The sequence below is a fragment of the Pristiophorus japonicus genome, chromosome 6, assembly GCF_044704955.1.
Source record: "Pristiophorus japonicus isolate sPriJap1 chromosome 6, sPriJap1.hap1, whole genome shotgun sequence".
Lineage (NCBI taxonomy): Eukaryota > Metazoa > Chordata > Chondrichthyes > Pristiophoridae > Pristiophorus > Pristiophorus japonicus.
Window position 1 is genome coordinate 117,680,826 of NC_091982.1, and position 5,714 is coordinate 117,686,539.

At 46.4% G+C, this 5,714-nt stretch overlaps 1 pseudogene; it reads right to left on the minus strand.

Moving 5' to 3' along the window:
* Positions 1–2,210: 2,210 nt before the first annotated feature.
* On the minus strand, positions 2,211–3,576 carry LOC139265226 (interferon-inducible GTPase 5-like; annotated as a pseudogene).
* Positions 3,577–5,714: the final 2,138 nt, after the last annotated feature.

Consider the following 5,714-nt stretch of genomic DNA (forward strand, 5'->3'; position numbering starts at 1 on the left):
AATGGGCCAATGCCCCACACCCACCTGGTGATTGATCCAATGATCAAAATCTTTGAGAACCCTGTAAGCTTGCTCCATCACCAGTCGGATCCTTGCTTTGTTCTGTTGTCAAGCTGATGGGCTTCTGTCTGGGGATTGGGTGCTGCGGTGAGTAGCCGGAGCTGCGATGAATACCCCGGCCTCATTCAATTATAGTCGACAAGTTTCACTGCCGCAAAATCAAAGAATCCTGGCTGTGGCAGCAGAATATGAATTGATTGGCAGGAATTTCAGACTTGCATCATTTCCTGCGCAGACATTGATGAAGTGTTCTAACTCTTTGTGCTTAATGTGCATTGCTGGACTGTGAAGTGGCACATGTTGTGCACCATGTATGTGGTTGGTGATGTCCCACATCTCAGGGCAGGGGGTCATTCTACAAAACTCCAGCTGGCAACTGGAACTGATGTGTCGGCCAGGCTTCAGTCACTTTCCTGATCAATTAGTTGGTCGCTTAATGATGGGCACCAGTGATACCACCATTGGGTGTCTGAAGGGTACTGGTTGCTTTCATTTCTCTGCCTTCTACTGCAAAAGCGGTTTCCATTGGCAGTCCGGACAGGCACCGCAAACAGCAGACACTCAGGCCAGCGCCCAACAACCAGAGCCCCAACTCAGGCGCTCTACAAGGGAGTGTAAATCACCAGAGAGACTCAACCTGTGATCCCAATAAGACTTTGGGGGGGGAGGTGATGTCATGTATTCAACCAGCATTGTAACCCATATATAATCTGAACTAACTTGGACACTGTGAGAACAATGACCACAAGGTGGTGAACTTGTGGGAGACACTCCTAACCTGGACCTTCAGATTTCAAAGTGGAAGCTCCACCCACTTCCAGCACTTGAGTGCTGAGGAATAAAGGACAGGTCACAGACTGACCTTCTCTCAAGCATGGGCCTTGTGTGCATTTGTAATGTATAGCAAGGATGCATCAGCGGGGATGGTCAGTAGGGGGGATGGTCTGTAGGAGGGATGGTCTGTAGGGGTTGGTCTGTCGGGAGGATGGTCTGTAGGAGGGATGGTCTGTAAGAGGGATGGTCTATCGGGAGGATGGTCTGTAAGAGGGATGGTCTGTCGGGAGGATGGTCTGTAGGAGGGATGGTCTGTAGGAGGGATGGTTTGGAGGAGGGGTGGTCTGTAGGGGGGATGGTCTGTAGGGAGGATGGTCTGTAGGAGGGATGGTCTGGAGGAGGGGTGGTCTGTAGGGGGGATGGTCTGTAGGGCGGATGGTCTGTAGGAGCGATGGTCTGGAGGAGGGGTGGTCTGTAGGGGGGATGGTCTGAAGGGAGGATGGTCTGCAGGAGGGGTGGTCTGTAGGGGGGATGGTCTGTATGGTGTTGGTCTGGAGAATGGTTGGTGTCTGGTGGATGCTCTATCTGTCTGCTCACTGCTGGGCTCCACCCTGGTCCTGGCCCCTCCTCTCTGCTGACTCATTATCTGCTGCTACTGATTCTCAGCAAAACGGGATCTAATGGAACTGCAGAGAATTCATCCCTTTTCAGCCAAACAGTGTTTGGTGCAGCATTGGGTCGAAAGCCACAGTCTGGGGGGTTATACGGTGAAGGTGATGAAAGGTTTTAATAGCATTGGAAAAGGGGCTTGCCTTTTACTCAGTGCCTGTATTGTGTTTGGCGTGTGCTGGCAGTAAGACTGTACTGCTGACTTAATCACCTGTTGGTAATACAACTTGGTGTGAATGGCACCTACGTGGGTGGAAACAGGGGCCAATGTGAAATTACCGACACTCCGAGAATCAAGCCCACAATATCAGTGGGTTTGTCTGTACTGTAAACCATGCTCATCCATTTCAGTAATGATGCTCTTGCGATGAATCAAACAGGAACATCACAGAGAAGGGGCTGGACATGGGAACTGAATCCATCGTGATCACTGGAAGAAAACATAAACATTTCTGTCGACACACATGATGGGCCAAATTGGCCATCTTCTGTAGTGTAGGATTTTATGATTCTAGGAACAGGACAGATTTTTGCATTTAATGAAGGGAATCGCTTGTATGCAATATGTGTGTGAAAATGGGTGGGCTTTTTTAACATTCCCACCTCTCGATTTTCCTCACGTTATACCCAGGCAAAACCTTTCACCAAGCACTGTACCAGGAAAACCTTCACTGAAATGGATGAGGAATATTTCCAGGAATGAAAGCATCACAAATGAATATTGTAGAGTGGAATTTCAGCAACGTTCAGGGTTTGACCCTTTTAATATATTAACCACAGGATTGACTCACTGGATTGGTGTCCCAAATGCAGCCTTCATCACTCTGCGCATTCTCCGTAAGCTCATCCAGTGCACCACTCAGCAGCTTGTAGGTCATAAGGAATGATGATCCTGCTCCAAAGATGGACCCAATGACTGGTGTGAAGTCAAGGCCGAACTCAAGTGCTGAAATGGTGACAGCAGCGACACCCCAAGCTCCCCTTATAAGTAAATCTGGAGTTATTTCACCCACCAGAGGAGTTTTCACCATTGCTTTCAGAACTCCCACAGGTTTCCCTGCCTGGTTGGCCAGTCTTTGAAGAGAGGCATCATCCAGACACAGACACTTACGGAAATGTATTATTCGTCCAACCAGTATCCCAATGTCACAAGCAAGGGATACCCCAGGGACTGGCACTGCTCCCACTGCTCCAGAAAGTGTTGCCAACATCCAGACTCGTTTCCTCAGCTCTTTTCTTTTCTTCTCTACAATTTCCTCATTGAGGTTTGGAAGGGCCAGTATGAACACACTTTTCTTTATATCCAGAAGATCATCTTCAAGATCTTTGTTTAACAGATTAAAATCATACAGATTCAGATCGAGGCTTGATGTCAGGTAAACATTGGGCGATGGAATCCCTGCCTCGAGCAACTTGCTGACACAGTCATTCCTGATCTTCTCCAGTTCTCTTCTTCATTAAACTCCCTCTGTTGCTTTTTCATTGAATTGAGATCACCGTCAATTTTAAATTGAACAAAGTAGAAATTCTTCCCCAGCCATTTAATCTCTTTGGCGAGTTTTACATCATTTTCTGTGAATCGACAGTATTAGATTATGATGAAGAAATCGTATCTTTCAAATTTCCTTTCCCTCAGGTATTTATTGGCTGAGAATTGTTCAGTTCCAATTCCTGGCAGGTCCCAGAGGCAAACATTAGGCAAGTTGGTATGTGGGTATCGGGTTGGCTCCATTGTGGTTTGTGTGGTCTCAGTTTTAGCTGCTCCCTCATCATCGTCCTGAAGCTCTCTCATAGCATTGATGAAGGTGGATTTCCCTGCGCCTGATTCTCCCGACACTGCAATGTTTAGCTCTGTACTGTCCAGCTCCTTTACCTTCTCCTGTATCAGAGGTGCAACCTTTCCCAGCCCACCCGTTTCATACTCAGACTTCAGTTTGTTGAGTTCCTCCTGAGTGAAGAACGTAAAGTTTGGAGACTGAACAACCTGTTCACTGAAAGGAAACATTTTACATCATATTTTGCAACAGAATACAAGAACTTGCATTTATACAGCACATTGTCACAGCCTCAGGACATCCCCATACACTTCACATCGAATGAATGACTTTTGAAGTGCAATCACTGTTGTTATATAGACAAATGTGACATGTATTAATGCACAGCAAGATCCCACAATGAGTAATGAGATGGACGAACATTTAGTTTGTCATTACTGAAAGTAACCACCCCTCCTTTCACGAATGAGATCTGGGTCCTGAGATATCATCTCCTGTCCCTCCGGACAGCATTGACTACCCCCTCATCTCCCCCCCCAAGCTTCTCTTCACCACTTGCCCACTGTGCATCACCTGGTAGACTTCCCTCAGTCTGACTTATGCCTACTGAGTGAGCATCTCTCGGCTGGTGCTTGTGAGGCTCAGGTACAGTGATGGTGTTGATGAAGTGAAGGTTGGATGGAGCCCAAGCTGAGGGCCCTGGGTCTTGAGGCTGCTCCTCCTGTGCTGAAGGGCTGGAGAAGAGCAGAGGTTAACAGGGGAACATGAGCTGCAGAATGGCCAGTGCACTCAGTACAAGTGACGATATTAAACACTGGCAATATATTGTGATGACAGATTGTGCTGTAACAGGAGGAACTGGAGACACAGTACGAGGAGTTCCCTGACCAACCTGGAGCTGGCTCCTCCCATCCTACTTCTCCATCTCTCGCTGCTCGCTCCGTGTGACTGCCCAGTGATTCCAGAGCTCCCTCAGAAAGGGTGAGAGGTCGGAGGCTTGTGGCTCTGCCCCTGATGTCACTGCTTTGGCTCTGGTTGTGTGCGGTTTTCTCTTTTAAGAGGAAAGTAGAGAGTGTGAGTGGTGACACTTTATTTACCATCAGATACAGTACAAGACTGATGAGAGTATTCATCCTCAATCAGGGTGAGAACAGGTACAAGAAACTAGAAAAGACATGAAGGACCTTTTTCACATCTTCACTGAGTTAGACTGTGAGGGAAGGAATGGGATGTGCAGGATCCCGTATTCCCTCCTCAATATCTCAGGGCAGTACACCTGGTGTGGACACAGGGACACAGGGAGGACAAGGTGAGAGGAAATGGAAAACATGGGGCCAGATTTTGCTGAAACAATAATAGTGTGTGAATGACACTTGCCGTTATTAATGAAAAAATCAGCCAGCAACTTGAGGTGAGGAAGAGAGATCCTGTGTATCACCACAAGTTGCTGGACGATTTGCCCCGCTCAGCATTAGCTTCCTGAAAATGGCATCTCGTGCTTAACCTCCCTGTGATTTCATGAAGTTGCTGCATTTGTACATTAATTGTCCATTAATGACATTGTCACTGAAAATCATCAAATGGCTGACTTGCTAACTACTTACCTTGTCTTCACAATAGAGGATAAAGTACCAGAGACATGTTGAAAAGTAATAGCAAATCAAGGGGAGGAATTTACTAGGCTTAGTATAAGTTAAAAAATGAAATTCTGGAAAATAATGAGAGGTAATTATTGGCCTAACGTGTGTTGTGGGGAAGTTACGAGAATCTATTATTATGGACAGAGTGACAGAGCACTTGGACAAACATCAACTAATCAGAGATCTGTAGGGTAGGGGTTAGGAGATAGGGTGGGGATAATGAGGATGTACTCCAATTGGCAGGCTGTGACAATGATTTACCATTGGATCTCAAATACTGGACCTCAAAATTTCACGATATTTATAAATTACTTTGATGAGGAATAGAGAGCCATATATCCAAGTTTGCAAATGACACTAAGTTAGGTGGTAGTAAACAGTGCAGATGGCAGTAGAAAGTTACAAAGGGACATCGATAGACTAGATACTGTGCAGCTGGCATTCAAAGTGTGGATAAGTGAGGTCATCCACTTTGGACCTAAGGAAAATCGATCAGAATATTACATAGTTACTAGCTAGGGCCCAATTTTCCCCCGAGTTGCTCCTATTTTTTTGGAGCAAATAGTTTTTTTTGGAGTATCTTAAAAATCGCAATTCTCCACGTTTAGTTTGCTCCAGTTTCAGTGAATTAGTTCAGTTTCTTTTTAGTTCATTTTTTTTTCCAAAAGGGCGCGTTACCAGCCACTTATGCCTGTTTTGGCCATTTAAGCAAGTTTAGCCAGCGAAAAGAGGATGGGGGAGGAGAGGAGGGGGGAGGAGGACAGGAGGGGGAGGAGAGAAGGTAGGGGTAGGAGGA